Below are 16,790 nucleotides of genomic sequence, written 5' to 3'. Positions count from 1 at the left end.
AAAAAAAGAAGAACTGAATATGCTTCAACTCATTTTATCCTCCCAATGATCCTAAGAGAGGGGGTTTATTATTATATCAACCCCATTTTCAGATGAAGAAACAGAAGCACAGAGAAGTTAAGTAGTTTACGGTCACATGACTAGTAAGTGGTAGAGTTGGACTTCGAAAAACACAGTCTGGTTCCAGGGTCTGTGTTTAATCACATGTTTACAGCTGCAGCTCATCCTGTTTCCCTCTTTGCTTTGACTGCCAGGAGACTCAGAGCCATGGTTTTTGCTCGGTCACAGTTGCTATCCTTAGAAAGCTTAGCCGAGCATTTCTGCTATAATTAGTCAACTTTTCATCTTTCTTCCCTCCTTCTCCACTGACTTTTGGTCCAGGCTTTTATTACCCTTTGATTTTTTTCTCTTTAATTATTCATCAAATAGGCTTGAGGCTGCAATGGAAACCACCTCAAAATCCTTTTTGGAATTGGCAGGAAATAATGCATCAATGAGATGAACAGAGACTATTTTTGACCAGCAGAGCCAGCTGGACACAGTCAGTGCTAAATGGATGTCATTTGAGCCTCTTCTGAATGACCAACACCATGCTCCGTGATGTGGAAGATCTAACTAACCTGAACTCAAGTCAGCCCCAGTGTCAGTTAAGCTATGCTCACTGCTGTATTAGAGAAAGCTTGAACTCTCAGTGTCTAAATAACAACAGAATCTAGTTCAATGTCTGTCCCATTCACTCAAGTGACTGAGAGAGACCCAGGCTGGCCAAGACTCCGCCATGTTCAACACGTGGTTTCCACGGTCACCCTGACATTGACATCCAGGTGGCAGATGGGAGTAAAAAAGCAAGAGCTTTGAGAAAGCAGACACACTTCTTAACTTGGATTTGGCCTGCATACGGCACACGTTTTCCCTGCCCATCTCCCATTGGTGAAAACTAGTCACAGACTTACAAGCGGTGCTGGAAAATGTAGTCTGAGCTGCTTTTCTCCGAAACAACTCTGTGCCTGGAAGGGGAGCATCTTTGGGGAACACCTGGCATTGTTCCAGGTCACAAGGAACTTCACATCACTGACCACTTACCCTTAGAAAACGGCCAAGAACACCAGGCCATGTGTATGGTGGTCTTCCTTCGTTTACAACAGTGGTTCTCAACCTTCCTAATGCCGAGACCCTTTAATACAGTTCCTCATGTTGTGGTGACCCCCAATTTCATTGTTACAAATTGAACATAATTAAAGCATAGTGATTAATCACAAAAACAATATGTAATTATATATGTGTTTTCTGATGGTCTTAGGTGACCCCTGTGAAAGGGTCGTTCGACCCCCAAAGGGGTCGCGACCCACAGGTTGAGAACCGCTGGTTTACAAGGAACCATGCATGAGCAAAATGGATTATTTATAATTTAGACCCAAGTATTTGTCCGACAGGGGGATCGGCTATTATGGGAGAGAGAAAGTTCATCATGTTAGGAAATATTCAAACAGAGGCTGAATTTTCACTTGGCTGAAGCATCCTGAAGTCAACTAAATACCTCCTCTCTTTTTTTTCTCCCATCTGCCACCTGGATGTCAATGTCAGGGTGACCTTGGAAACCAAGTGTTGAACATGGCGGAGCCTTGGCCAGCCTGGGTCTCTCTCAGTCACTTGAGTGAATGGGACAGACATTGAACTAGATTCTGTTGTTATTTAGACACTGAGAGTTCAAGCTTTCTCTAATACAGCAGTGAGCATAGCTTAACTGACACTGGGACTGACTTGAGTTCAAGTTAGTTAGATCTTCCACATCACGGACCATGGTGTTGGTCATTCAGAAGAGGCTCAAAAGACACCCATCTAGTCCTTCTAACTTTGAACTTCTGTGCTAGGCTCCATGGTTAACTCTGCCCACCTGTTTTATGCCAAGTTCCAGGTGGGGTTCTGGTGACGCAGAAACAGATGAGACAAGGTGCGGGCCCCCAGGTTACTGACTGTCATGAGTGGAAGCAGGATCTCTGGGAAGCAGGGCTGAGCTCTGGAAACAGGAGACTGGAGCTCAAATCCTAGCTCTGTGGCTTCGTAGCTGTGTGACATTGGAGAAGCCGCTTGGCCTCTCTGGTTCTCACTTTCCTCATTTGCTAAATAGGTGCATTCGTTACCTTCATAGATTCTGAGGCCTCAACAACGAAATAGTTTTGGAGCATTCGCAGCACCGTGCCTGGTATGTAATGTTTTTAGGGTGACCTTGGGTGAGTCACTTCATTTTCTGAAGCCTCCGTTTTCTCATCCTTAGGATGGAGTTAATACACTCACATCACCGGGATGGAAACTTGCTGTGTTGTGGGGTCTGGGGTCTGCCCTTTCCTCTCTCGGCTTCCTGGGGGGGCGGGGGCGGGGGGTGAGTGGGTCGCATCACACCCGGCGGTAAGGACTGAGAGATCGCGGGTGCCATCAGCAGGGCTCGGGCACAGAGCGGGGGACCGGGGTGAGCAAGGACGCCGTTTCCTGGCTGCGCTCCCGGGGAAGGAGATTTGTGCTGGGTCCCATCCCCCGGCTGGTCCTGCTCAGGAAATGCGGAGAGAAAGCCAGGAACCAGGCCTGCCAGGCCCGCGGCCCCTCCGCGCCGTCCCTCCTCCCCCGTCCTCGGCTGCAGGAAGCGGGCTGGCGGGAACGCCCTGCCGGGTGGGTGGGAGAGGCGGCGAGCGCGCCCGCCCCGCCGGCTTCCAGCGTCCCAGGCCCCCGGCGCGGAGCTGTCACTGCGGCAAACGCGCCCCCCCTCCCCCGCCTCCCCGCCCCCGCCGGCGCTCCCGGTGCAGGCTGCCCGTTAGCATTGCGGGCAAGTGCTGCAGCCTAGCCTGGGCGGCGGAGCGGACAGGCTGAGTCCCACGGGCGCCATCGCCCACCGGCACGGAGCCCACGCCGCCGGGGCTGGCTGGGGAGGGAGACTTGCCCAACCCTCTCTTTTGGGAGGCGAGATGCTGAAGCCTGAGGGTTTGTCGGTGAGTGGTCCAAGGTCATGGCGAGAAAACGACAGGGCCAGGATTCAACTCCTGGTCTGTTTTGACTCTAAAGTTTGTGCCTCGAGTCTGTAGTCCTGGTCCAGGTTCTTGAGTGGTTCAGGGGCGGGGGGGGGCTGGGGGGGGGGGTTCCTGTTCTTGTGGAAGCTCAAGAACAGGAGGTCAGAATCTGGGGGCTACTGATGGCCTCCCAGAGGTCAGTAAGCCCCTCGGTTTTGTGTGGAACATGTTGTGTGTTGCATTTTTCTTGAGAGTTTCTAAGGTGTCAGGGACCGCCCAGATGGTTAAGAACCACAGCTTTCCAAGGCCTGCGGGTTCCCCTGGGGGTACCTGTGCTGTAAGAGGGCCTGAGGTTCCCGCACAGCCCAAAGCATCTTGGGAATATCTCTGCAGGGCCCTGCTGTTACTTCGGAGGACTTGGGGTCCCTACAGGATCCCAGGATCTTCTTTCTCTTGGATCTTGAAAATCTTTCTGTAGGATCCTGGGGTCTGTCTGGGCAGTTGAGGTCCCCATGGGGCCCTGGTGTCTCTTTCTGAAGTTTTGAGACTCTCACTCTAAGGTCCTATGGTCCTCCATGGTGTGGGTTCTAAAGCTGAGTGTCAGGATACCTATGAACCCCCTGAAACTGTAGGCATGATTTTGTGGGGGTGTCTGTATACATGTTGTTTCTGGGAGTTTTCATGGATTTCACCAGATTCTCAAAGAGGGTCCCTAATCCCCAAACCTGGGAAAAACATTGCTTTAGTGCATTCAGTGTTAGATAGACCTTACTCCCTTTGCATGAATAAGAGCCAGGGAAGAATAAGATGGAAGAGATAAAAAGGCAGTGTTGTATAGCAGACAGAACATGGGCTATGGAGTCAGGCATTCTGGGTTAAAATCCCAGCTTTCCCCCTTACCAGTTGTGTGACCTTGAGCAAGTTTCTTAACCTCTCTGAGCCTCAAAGCCACCTCCTTTCGGAAGCCGTTCCTGTGTCCTGGATTGAGCTCGGTCCCCACTTTGCATCCCCAAAGCCCTCGCAGCACCTGGCCTGATACTTTGTGGCACTTCATGCCATTGCTATGAAATAATTAATTGTGTTTAACGTTGTCTTGTCTCTCCAGATCTTTGTTGTCTTATCGTGTGTGCAGTGCCTGGCACATGTTGGGCCCTCAGCCATTTGTTATGAAATAAATAGGTAAAGAAATAGGGGATGCATGGCAGGCATTGTAGTGGGGGCAGAAGGTTCAGAAATGAATAAGCATCGTTCCCATCCCAGGCTACTGGGGGGCATAGTATGAGTTCATGCAAGAAAGACTGTCCTAAATGCCTTAATGGGGGATCAACCTTAATGGGGCTACACAATAAGGGGGACAGCACCAAGAGATCCAAAGATGAGTGGGATTCAGTCCCGGAACAGCTGACCCAACGACTTCCCTTTGTCTTATGTGTTACAACTTTGCAAGACACTTAATTTGCACAAAATATCCAGGTATGCCCTCATCCCGCAGAGATGGGGAAGCTACTGCTGAGAAGGGTTCAGTGACTTGCCCAAGGCCAGTCAGGCCGCCATGGCTGCCCAGTGCACGGCTCACTGGCTTTGTAATTCAGCCCACATCATTCAGGAATTGAGCTTTGATGTTCTGAAGGCCTTGGTTTAGATCCCATTAGATGTGAGATTTGGGGCAAGTTACTTTACCTACTTGAGCCTTGTTTCCTTAATCTGCAAGATCAGAAAAATAACCCCCATAACCTATATGGGATAGTAACTGTAAAGTACCCAGTATGATGCTTGGTTTATAGTAAAGAATCCTTAAGTGTCTGTTGAATGAACGAATGAATGAATGAATGAAATATAGGTCCTGGTGGGTGGCCTGAAATGTAAATGTAAATCATGCCTTTTGGAGGATAGTAGGAGAAATTTAGGGTGATTTTATCTCTTTCCACTTTCGCTTTCTGTGATTCCTGTGAACCTTAGCACTTGCCTCAACCACAATGTTATATTTTATTGTTTTCAAACCAACAAAAGTGAACCAACCCTAGCTTGGTTAGCACTTTTATATATTTTATATATACCATTTTTCCTGATGACTAAGTAATAGAACTTCCTTGTAAAAAATTTAAATTGCAGCCCTGGCCTGTGTGGCTCAATTCAGTGCATGGTCATCCCATGCACTGAAAGGTTTCAGGTTCAATTCCTGGTCAGGGCACATGCCTAGGTTTTGGGTTCGATCTCGGTTGGGGTGTGTACAGGGGGCAATAGATCTATGTTTATCTTTCACATTTTTCTCTCTACCCTTTTCCCTTCTTCTCTTTCTAAAGCAAAAAAAAAAAAAAAAAAAGAAAGAAAGAAAGAAAGAAATAGAAGAAAATTATTTTAAAATTGAATTGCAGACAGATATCATGAGGAACATGAAAGTGCAAATTTTGGGCACAGTAGGCACATGATGGTGACATATTGTTATTCTTTGGGAGGTGCAGGAGGGCATAGAACAGGGAGAGAAAAAATTCTGCTTAAAAGTATTTTCTACTGGCTTTGCCATGGTTTCTGGGAGCTCTGTTGGGAGTCTTGCCTTTGGCTGTAGCATTGAAAGTTCAAATGAAGCTAAGGGTTGGGGAGGGAGGGAAGTGAGAATTTCTGGGCAGGGGCTTTTTCTGGAGTGCCATGAAGAATGAGATGTGAGCTGTGGAACTTTCTATGATTCAGATGCCCACTGCTGACCTGTCTTGTAGCTGTGTTTTCTCCCCTTTCTTTTTCCCTCTTAGCATCTAGTAGTCTTTTTTTGAAAGTTCCTGCCACACACACACACATACACACAAACATGTCAAACAGTAAGAAGAAAGGTGAGAGCCTCCTATTTAGTTCTCTATATTTTCCATATTTTTTTAATTGATTTTTTACAGAGAGGAAGGGAGAGGGATAGAGAGTTAGAAACATCGATGAGAGAGAAACATCGATCAGCTGCCTCCTGCACATCTCCTACCGGGGATGAGCCCACAACCAAGGTAGCTCTTGACCGGAATCGAACCCGGGACCTTTCAGTCCACAGGCCAAAGCTCTATCCACTGAGCCAAACCGATTAGGGCTATTTTCCATATTTTATGTATACATTAAGCATGCCTGGTATATTAAAGTTATAACTATGGATCCTACTGTACCTGTAATTCTGCAACTTACTCTTATCATTTAACAATACCCAGTAGATGCATTTTCTTGCCTGATCATGCAAATCTACCTCATTCCTTTTACCAACTGAGCTTATGAGGTCAAGACTGTCAGTAGTTAGCCCTACAGCCCAGAGGCCAGCACATGTGGGGCCTTTCTGGGAGGACATCATGAAATAGTAATAGCAGCCACCATGTCCTGGCATGAACTGGGTGCCAGGCTCTGAATTAAGCTCTTCCACATGTTATTTCATTTATCATCACAGTCACTGTATGAGATAGGTGCTATTATTATTATTTTTTAGAGAGAGAGAGAGGAAGGGAGAGAGAGAAAAAAATCAATGTGTGAGAGAAACATCCATTGGTTGTCTCCCATATGCACCTAGGTATGTGCCCTAACTGGGAATCGAACCCACAACACTTTGGTGTATGGAACGACACTCCAACTAACTGAGCCACCCGGCCAGAGAGATTATTCCTATTTTTTAGGTGAGAAACTGAGGTGCAGAGGTTGCAAGTCCAAGGTCACACAATTGGTAAGTGGTGGAGCCGAGATTTGAATCCTGATTTGTCTTGTGCCAAAGCTTTGGTGTGAGTGAATGAATAAGTGGCAGATGGGGTCATAGGTCCCGGGGAGAAAGTTCTGTCTTCAGAACCTCCCCTGGGAGTCCTGGCTTCTCTCTTCCAAGGGTTTGCAAAGCTTCGAATCAGAGTCACTACATGGGAAAGACTCAGTAAAGGCCCATTCTTTGCCTGCAGCCATCCTGTGGCCACGCTGGATTTTCATGGGAAGTAGCGTTTTTGAATTTCCTATTCTAAAAATAAGCCTCAATTTGTTAGGGGCCCTGAGAACCAGCCCAGGCATTTCAGGACAGCCATTTGCCTGTCTTCAGTGCAGGAAATTAATCAGAATCCCCAAACCCTTTCCCTCTTCCCACAGGCCAGCACTCTGGAAACGCCCAGCGCCTTGCTGCAGCCCTCCTAGTGGACTGCAGAGATGCCAAGGGCAGTTTAACACAGATCCATCTCTTGTAAGGAAAATGAGAGGAGAAAGGCATGAGGGAGAAATGGGTCAGCTCTGCTGCAAAGAATTTGCAGAGAGAGAGAGAGAGAGAGAGAAGAATTTGCAGAGAGAACTTGAAGCTGTCCCCACTTTTGAGGAGGTGGCAAGTGACAGAGATACCCTGGTGTGTCAGATATGCCTCAGCAGAATCCCCCTGGGGGCTAGAAACTGGAGTGTTGGTTCCTGTTCCAATGGCAATCCTCTGCAGGGCCACTTTCAGGGAGCCTCTTCCTCCCTCAGGACTTCAGAGTCTTCTACTGTGTCATGATTGGGTGGATTATCACTAGAGGTGCTATGTGGTGTTACAAGCTAGAAATAATATTGATGATAATAATAACGAAAATAAGAACGACAACTACATGGTTTGTGGAACATGTGTGGGTTCTGACCTCAAGGAAGGGAGAAAGTGCTAAGAAACAAAAGAGAGGTTAATTTCGACACAAGTTAAAAATGTGTTCATGACCACATGAGAGTTAGACACAATGCTGTGGATATTCCAAGCAGGGAGAGTCCACTTCTGGCTGAGGGAAACTAGGAGTTGTAAGTTGAGATAAGACAGCAAGGGACGAGCATGGGCAATGGGGCAGATGTGGGAAAGCAGTGGGTGTGCCAGGGGAAGTTTGGATAAACTTTACAGTGTGTGTGTGTGTGTATAAAGGTAGGTCAGGGCTTTCTTTAGCCTTTATTCCATAGGCAATAAGGAACTTACACAAGAGATGTCTCAAGAGACCAGCTATGCTGCTGCAGTCAGCGGAAGCAGCTCTCAGCGCTTCTGTGCCCCAGCTTGTGAATGCAGCTCTGTGCCAGTATGTGGGAGGGCATCTGTCAGGAGTGTCTCCGGCTGTGCCCTGCACCATGCTGGGTGTGAGCCTTGGGCTCCCTTCGAAAGCTCCCCTCTCCATGTCTCTGGGCTGTAGGTACCTTGCACATAGTAGGTCCACAGAAAATATATAATTATTGGAGGGAGTTTTGAGATCATCTGGTCATCGTCCCTTCCCATTTTTTTTAAAGAAGTTTAAAGTGAGGGATGGGAAAGGACTTGTCTAGGATCGCACAATTAATTAATAGCAGAGGGGGGACTGGAACTCATGCCTCCTGAGTCTCAAACTGAGTTCCTTTTCCACATTTGCTGAGTAATAGAAATAGTATCTGTTCAGTGATTGCACTATAGCAGGCCCCGGGCTAACCACCTTTACATGGATTATCTCCTTCAGTCCTCGCAACACCCCAGAGAGTGCCCCTCTCGAAAACAGGACGTTTTGTCTCCCATTTTGAATTCCCACCGCGCCTACAACTTGGCGGAGTCCGAGTCTGGGGAAGGGTAAAATAAGACGGAGGGGGAGGGGCGTACAGCCTAGCCCCGCCCCTCGCCGCAGGCCCCGCCCCCAGGACGCTGACGTCACCCACTGGCCCGCCCCTCATTGTCAGTCCAGGGGAGCCCGAGGAGGCGCCGGCGGCCGGGAGCGGAGCGCCCGAGCCCTGGGCGGGCGGGAGCGTGGGCCGGAGCCGCCGAGGTGAGGGGTCCGCGGTGGGGCGGCGGGAGCGCGGGGCGGGAGGCCGGGGCGGGCCGGTCGGGGCTGGGGAGGGCGTCCGAGTGGATGGCCTGCCCCGCGGAGGGGTCGGGGGCACCCGGGGGCGGCGGGGCAGAACCGGCCGGCGCCCCGGGGGAGGGCTGGGGGTGTGGAGTGGAGGTGGGGGGAGAGTTTGGAATTTTGGGAGCCAGAACTCGGGAGGGGAGACCTTGGGGGGCGAGACCTTGAGACTGTTTTTGGAGTTTTTGGAGGGGGAGGGAAGCTTCGGAGAGACTTCTCGGTGGGAACGAGACTCTGAGGAGAAATGTTGGGCCGGGAGCTCAGGGGATGTTTGCGGGGGGGCGGGGGCGGAGGAAGAGTTTTAAGGTCGAGTTTGGGAGTGTGTGTGGGGGGGGGGGGAGCGCGCGGGGCCCGGTGGGGGCGGGGAGCGGCGCGGCGGGGCGGGGGGCCGGGGCGGCCGGGGAGGGGGCTGCGCGGGGCCCGCGGGCACCCGGGAGGAAGGAAGTGATCTTACAGGAAGAGCCGGGAGCTCCTGAGGAGGAGGAGGAGGAGGAGGAGGGGGCGGCGGAGGGAGGAGGTGGGAGCGTTCGGGCCGGCGTGCGGGGGCCGGCTGCGGGACTGCGCCGCGGGGGTGCGGGCCGGGCGGGGAGGGGTCCCGCCGCCGCCGCAGCTGTCGGCCTGCCTCGCCGGCCGCGTCCCGGCGGATGCTGGTCTCACGGCCAGACCGCCGGGCTAGGAAGGAATTTGAGGCATTCGCTTTGTTTAAGTTGCCAGTAGACAGTCCTGAGGACTAATTAATGGTGGAATCTGCAGGGGGACGCAGGCGAGCTGGGCCGGGCCGCCCGCCGCCGCGGTGAACTTTCCGCAGCGCACGCGGCCCGCCCCCCGCCTCCCCGCCTCCCCGCGCACCCCCACCCCTGCCCGGCCGGGAAGGAGCCATGGCTTCCCGAGGCGCAGGAATGAAGTGCGGTTTGTGGGGCCAGTGGCCTCGGGCTGCGGAGGCCGCCTGCAGGGAACCCGGCGTCCCGGAGCGGCCGGGCGGGGGGGCTCGGAGCCCGGGTTCGCGCTCCGCGAGGTGCCTGCGGTTTCTGTGAATAACCTTGGAGGACGCTCTGCGCGCCCAGAAAGACCATCTTGCTCCGGAGCATCTGTTTCTTCATCGTCAGCCCCTTTCCTAACTGCAGAACTTGTGGTGGCTTGTTTCGGAGATGCCGAGACTAGTGCTCACGCTTGGGGGTGGGAGAGGGGAAGCGAATAGACACCCCCAAAACGCTGCGGTGGGCTCTCCGCACAGGCGGACTGCTGGCAGGCACATCCTCCGTCGCACCTTCTCTGACATGAATGACCTTGGGAGACAAATTGTGCTTCTGAGCTGCCTTCTCTGCCCGTCGCTTGTGGAGGAAATGCTCTCTGGACTGCCCTGCCTTTTGGGGGTCTTTCGAGAGGTGGGGTTTGCTCAGGGCTTTTTTACAAACTGCCGCAGTTCTGGCCTAAGGAGCTGGACTAGTGTCAGAACCGGGGGAATTCAGTTCACCTAGTTGCTAGATTTTACTGCCTCAGATTAGGGAAGGAGAGGGGGGTATGGATTTTCGGGGGACATTTCCCTTCTGAGAATCTGTATCAGTATGTTCCAGATGGCTTCCTGTCACTTGGCGTGTTTGGTGACATTCGTGTGGTTAAATTGAATAACCCCCATAGAAAATTCTCTTGTCAGAAATAATTATTTTGCTCAGAATTCCCCTTGGGGCATATTAAAGTTGTGCTCAATTTACTCAGAAGAATTTTTCAGGCTTCTAAAATTAAATCACTTTTCTAAACATAGTCACTAACGTTTGAAAAACTGGAAATAGTGGGGCGGGAAGGGAGTTGATTAGAATATAAACAAGGCAGCAAATACTGGTTCATCGTCCTGTGATTACGAACAGGGATTGTGGACCAGCCTTGATTAATAGGTATTTTCTTACTCTTAAATAATTTAAGACCGTGAAAGGGAACTCATATTGTTGAGTGCCTATTCTGTGCCCAGTAATGGTGCTCGGTGGTATATATCTCACATAGTCTTCACAAGTAGTTGGCGGCTGTTTCACAGATGAGCAAACGGTGAGGGTCAGAAGTTTCTATATAAAACTAGCAAGAAGTGGAGCTGGAATTAAAACTCAAGTCTGTGTCTAAGGTCCATGGTTATCTCCACGAGGCATACTGCATTGGAAACCAGGAGGCTTAGCTTCTAGGTCTTTGACTGAGCCACTAGGTCACTGGGATCCTGTCAGTTAAGTCTATCTCCCAATAATGTTGCCTTCTTTTCCTCCAGCAGTGTTGTCAGTATGCTTTTGAGATGTTCCAGTTTTTTTGTGTGTTTGTTTTTTTTTGTAGAAAGACAAACCCATGTAGTAGTGCTATATTTTATATGCAGTAGGTGCTTAATACATTTTTTTCTCATAGAGTACCTGGGTGACCATAGATTGCATTTATGTAATGGAAGATGTTGGATAGCTAATGGTTCTTCTACTGTAGAGGCCATCATTGAGGTGATATTCATCATCAGAAATGGAACCATTTTTCATGTAACATGGCTTTGTGGGACATTGTCAGCTTCTGAGTAAAGCACATTACATACAGGTAGGACCTACATAGTCAAGCTGAAAGATTGGGTATAAACTTTGAATGCACATAATAGGTGCTCAATATTTGCTGAATGAATGCATGCATTCTTTTCTTTAAAAATATTTTTCTTGACTTTATTAAAGAGAGAGGAAGGGAGAGGGAGAGAGAGATAGAAACATTGGTGAGAGAGAAACATTGATCAGCTGCCTCCTGCTTGGGACCTATTGGGGATCGAATTTGCAACCTGGGCATGTGCCCTGATCGGGAATCAAACTAGTGACCTCAACTACTGAGCCACACTGGCCGGGCTTTTTGTTTTTCAAGTCAGCTTTGTCGAGGTATAATTTACCTACAAGAAAATTCACCAATTTTTGCCCTAACCGGTTTGGCTCAGTGGATAGAATGTCAGCCTGTGAACTCAGGGGTCCCAGGTTCGATTCCGGTCAAGGGCATGTACCTTGGTTGTGGGCACATCCCCAGAGGGGAGTGTGCAGGAGGCAGCTGATCGATGTTTCTCTCTCATCGATGTTTCTAGCTCTCTATCCCTCTCCCTTTCTCTCTGTAAAAAATCAATAAAATATATTTTAAAAAAATTCACCAATTTTAAGTGTACGCTTTGTGATGTATACATGACAAAAGTATATAGCTGTGTAATCACTACCACCTTCATTTGTTTAAATTGGTTAGCAGAGTGGTCCCTGGAAATTTTCTTAAGTTTTTATATTCACATTCAATACTGGTGCCATCAGAGTGCATATTAGAGAGTTCAGGTGCCAAATTTGTAGGAAAGAGGGAAATCTTAAGATATTTAATGGTGAGATGCATGAGGAGAATAAGAGAGGGAAGATGGGGACATTTGTCAAATCAGGGGAAAGATATTAAACCAGGTTTTCATTATTTTTGATACAATTGTGGGAGAAAAATTACTCTTCTTATTGAAGAGTTGAACTGCTATTTATTTATTTACTTATTTTTACTTATTTTTATGAAATGCTAGCTCCTGAAATATAAAACATCATCTTTGGCTGTCCTTAAGAAGTACTTACAGATTATGGTTGTTCAAATAATTCTTAAGGGTGGGGATGCTATAAAATGATTAAAAGCCTTGCCCTTCCACCTGTGACAGAATATCTTTAGTTTTCCTCTAAGTTGTTTTAGCTAATATTCCACAAAGGGAATACATTAGGTAGAAATTGTGTCTTGCTGGGAAGACATAAGTTTATTTTTTCCTTCTCATAATTTCTCTTTACTGAACTTGCCCAGTCTGCTTTCATTTAAGTTTCTATCGAAGGAAATGCTTGAAACCTGTTACTGCACTTCTAGAAGAAACTCCATTTTTACCTCTTACTCCCTGTTTCTCTTTATTCATTCTATTTCTATATGTTGCCTGTTTTATAATCATCCTCTCCTACCTGTGAATCCTGAGAATGGAAACTTCTCAACCATCAGCCTTCCATATACCATTAGGAAATAACAATTAAATTAAAATAACAGTCCACCAACTCAGTATTTTGGGTATGACAGGGAGAAAATAAAAACTCTATGAGGTAGTCATTATCCTCATTTTATATATGTGGGATCTGAGCTCAGAGTAGTTACTGCCAAAGCTAGTGAGGGGCAGACCATTGATTTGAACTCCTGTATAATTGATGCTCAAGTTTGGGGTCTTTTTATTTCATTACACTCTCCGGTGTATTAGGGTTGAGGAGAGGGAAGGGTGGGTGGGTGGCGGGGGCAAAAAAAGTGCTTGAAAATACCATACTAAAATATAAGCCAAAACATGACAAGCTTTGCTAACCTGTTTAGGCATTGCTGTTTTTTATCTATTTCATTTTTATTAAAAATATATTTTTATTGATTTCAGAGAGGGAGAGAGAGAAACATCAGTGATAAGAGAAAATTATGTATTGGGCTGCTTCCTGCCCACCTCCTACTGGGGATTGACCTCCTGTTTCATAGGTCAGTGCTCAACCAGTGAGCACACCAACCAGGCTCATTTATTTTTTTCTTAATTTCTGAAGATACCTCCTTATATCTAGCTTTATTGCAAAACTCCCTTCCCATATCCAGCATTTATTCTTTTTCTAAAAAAATATGTTTTTATTGATTTTTAGAAAGGGGAAGGGAGAGGGTTTGAGAGATTGATAGAAACATCAATGAGAGAGAAACATCGAGGTCTCAGTAGGCTGCCTCCTGCACATGCCCTACTGGGAATTGAACCAGTAACTTCTTGGTTCCTGGATATATGCTCAACCACATAGGCTGAGCATTTATTTATAAGCATGGTACTTTGTATTCACTCCTCTCCCTATTTTATGTGTATCTGAAAACAGTAGGTTAATCTGTTAATGAAGACCCCTACATATTTGTATACGTTCCTCTCTCTTTTATGTGGATAGAGCAATATTTTTAATTTATTGATTTTTTTCTTTTGATTTTTAGAAGGAGAGAGAGAGAGAGAGAGAGAGAGATTTGTTGTTCCACTTATTTATGCATTCATTGGTTGCTTTGCCCTAATCAGGAATTGAACCAACAACCTTGGCATATTGGGATGATGCTCTAACTAACTGAGCTACTCCATCTGGGCTTATTGCAATGTTTTATTGACGTATATTGTGTGTGTGTGTGTACAGAAACATACACATATCATAAAAATACAATTTGATGACTTTTTCATAAACTGAATATGGTCATGTAACCAGCACCTAGATCAAGAAACAGTATTACTAGTTCCTAGAAGACCCAATTTAGTTTCCTTCCAATTCCTTATGCCCTTCTACCCTCCAGGTTGGCTTCTAACCATATAAGATTAGTTTTACCTTTTTATTTTTTTTTTTAAATATTTTTATTGGTTTCAGAGAGGAAGGGAGAGAGAGAGAAACATCAATGAGAATCATTGATCGGCTGCCTCCTGCACATCCCCTACTATGGATTGAGCCCACAACCCGGGCATGTGCCCTTGACCAGAATTGAACCATGGACCCTTCAGTCCACAGGCTGACACTTTATCCACTGGGCCAAACCAGATAGGCAGTTTTATCTGTTTTTGTACTTCTGTAAAAATGGAATCATACACCATATATTCTTTTGGGTCTGGCTCCTTTTATTCAACAACTAGAGACCTGGTGCATGAATTTGTGTGTGGGTGTGGTCCGGCCGGCCTGGCCCCCATTGGGCTGATGGGGGGTGGGGTTGGCTGTGGGGAGGGGCCGCTGGCCGTCATCACCTGGTCGAACTCCTGGTTGAGGGGACAATTTGCATATTAGCCTTTTATCATATAGGATATGTTTGTGACTATGCAAACACTGTTTTTTTAATCCTCACCTGAGGATTTTTTTCCATTGATTTCCAGAGAGTGGAAGGGAAGGAGGAGGGGTGAGGGGAGAGAGAAAAAAAACATTGAAGGGAAAGAGACACATTGATTGGTTGCCTCCCACACATGCCCCTATCTGGTCTGGGGAACCTGCAACCGGGGTATGTGTCCCTGACCCTGACCATTCCCCTGACTGGGAATTGAACCCAAATTGAATCTGAGACCCTTGTCTCCGCAGGCTGACTCTCTAATCACTGAGCAAACTGGCCAGGGCTGCAAACATTTTATCTTGGCCTGTTATGCTTTGTATATAACCTGGCCCCTGCCTCTCTAAGCACATTGTCCATTATGCTTCAGTCACAATAGCTTCTTATTTATTTGCTTTTAAATTCAGCAAGTTCTTTCATACCTCAGGGCTTTTGTATGGGTGGCTCTCTCTTTTTCTTTTATAAAAATGTTATTGATTGATTGATTTTAGAGAGGAAGAGAGAAACATCAATTTGTTGTTCCATTATTTGTGCATTCATTGGTTGATTCTTGTATGTGTCCCGACTGAAGATCGAAACCACAACTTTAATGTGTTAGGATGATGCTCTAATTAATTGAGCTACCTGGCTAGGCCAGCTCTCCCTTGAACACTCTTTTCCCTGCTTTTTGCCTGGCTGCCTTCTTTAAGCCTCAGTTTATATATCAGAATTGCTTTCCCTCATTCCCATTTTGCTAGTCCTTTCCTGTTATTTCCTTTTGCCTCCCTTCTTAGCACCTATTAGAATTGGTAATGATATATCTGCTTGTGTGATTATTATCTGTCTGCCTTACTGGACTTCATAGGAGCAGGGTAATCATCGGTTTTGTTCACCAGTATATACCTAGTACCTAACAATGACTGAGATATAGATATTTATAAATATTTAATGACCACATGCCCAATTCAGCACCTTTGTTGCCATTTTCTTTTGTCCTTTTCTTCTCTTATGCTGTCTAACCAATTAATCTTTCCATCCTTCAATGCTCAGCTCAATTACCCCTTTTTGAAGTCTATCCTGGCTTTGCAACAGTTAACTTCTCTTTACAAAATTGTGACATTAATTGCTGATACCCCTCATGTTTTTGGTAAGTCACACTAGCATGTCTTATCTACCTAGTTGGATCTTTCTCAGAAATCTTGCAGCTTGTAATGCCAGTACCCCTCATACTCTTGGTGAACTTGACTAGCTTGTATCTTTACCTAATTTGATCAGAGTCTTCTTGATCAGTAGATAATTTTGTCTTAGCCAGTATTCCCCTCAGTTCCTTTCACTGAGCTTTGCGCATAGTAGATTCTCAGCAGAGTATTTTTAAAAAAATGTTTTTATTGGTTTTAGAGAGAAAGGGAGAGGGAGAGATAGAAACATCAATGGTAAGAGAGAATCATTGATTGGTTGCCTCCTGCACACCCCCCAATGGGGATCGAGCTTGCAAACTGGGCATGTGCCCCAACTGGGAATCGAACCGTGACCTCCTGGTTCATAGGTTGATGCTAAACCACTGAGCCATGCTGGCCAGGCTCAGTAGAGTTTTTGATGATTGATCATAATGATGCTTATGTATAGGTAGCAATTTTAATTTCTCAGCTTCTTAACATGGATTCTTTTTATTAGAATTCTGTTTAGTGTTTTCTCTAATCTAAAGGCTGGGAGTGCCCCAGCTGCTTCAGGTGATTTAACAATTATTAGGTTGTGAAGGTACAGAAGTCCAGTCCTGGTGCCACAAAGCAGATATTCCTTTGGAATCTGTCATTGGCAAAATAGTAGTAATTATGCACAGTTCCTTCTTGGAAAGATGCTTAGTCAGTGCTTCTCATGCTTTCAGATTGGAGTTACTAACTGAAACACTAGATGAGATACTAGAGATACTAGAAAGTTATCTAGTATCTAGTAAACTAGAAAGTAATCTCATTTGAATTATTCTGATAAATGGCATTTTATTTTGATGTCAACAATGGAAAATTTAAGCCAATTAAACCTGTTTATAGTCACCTTCTCTGACTTGTCAGTAAGCTCTCTTAGTAGTTATTCTTCCTCTTTTATTAAATGCATGTACTAATTTTATGTGAACTTTAAGCAAATTTAAATTAGTAGTAACTGGGATGGT

General features: G+C 46.6%; 1 protein-coding gene across 3 annotated transcripts in view; it reads left to right on the top strand.

Annotated features, from left to right (window-relative positions):
- The first annotated feature begins 2,869 nt into the window (after positions 1-2,869).
- LUZP1 (leucine zipper protein 1) overlaps positions 2,870-16,790 on the top strand; it is an 83,980-nt gene continuing 70,059 nt past the window's right edge. For 2 of the 3 annotated variants that reach the window (XM_070404324.1, XM_070404323.1), the window contains exon 1: positions 2,870-2,981. The gene's annotated coding sequence lies outside the window, so the exon portion shown is untranslated. Of the gene's footprint in view, positions 2,982-8,641; positions 8,723-16,790 lie in introns of those variants that run through there. The other variant, XM_070404322.1, reaches the window with a different exon arrangement.

Source organism: Myotis yumanensis, unplaced genomic scaffold (assembly GCF_028538775.1).
Source record: "Myotis yumanensis isolate MYYU_CA2020_CCGP unplaced genomic scaffold, mMyoYum1.0.hap1 SCAF_2, whole genome shotgun sequence".
Classification (NCBI taxonomy): Eukaryota; Metazoa; Chordata; class Mammalia; order Chiroptera; family Vespertilionidae; genus Myotis; species Myotis yumanensis.
This window is presented reverse-complemented; position numbering and strand designations above follow the sequence as displayed.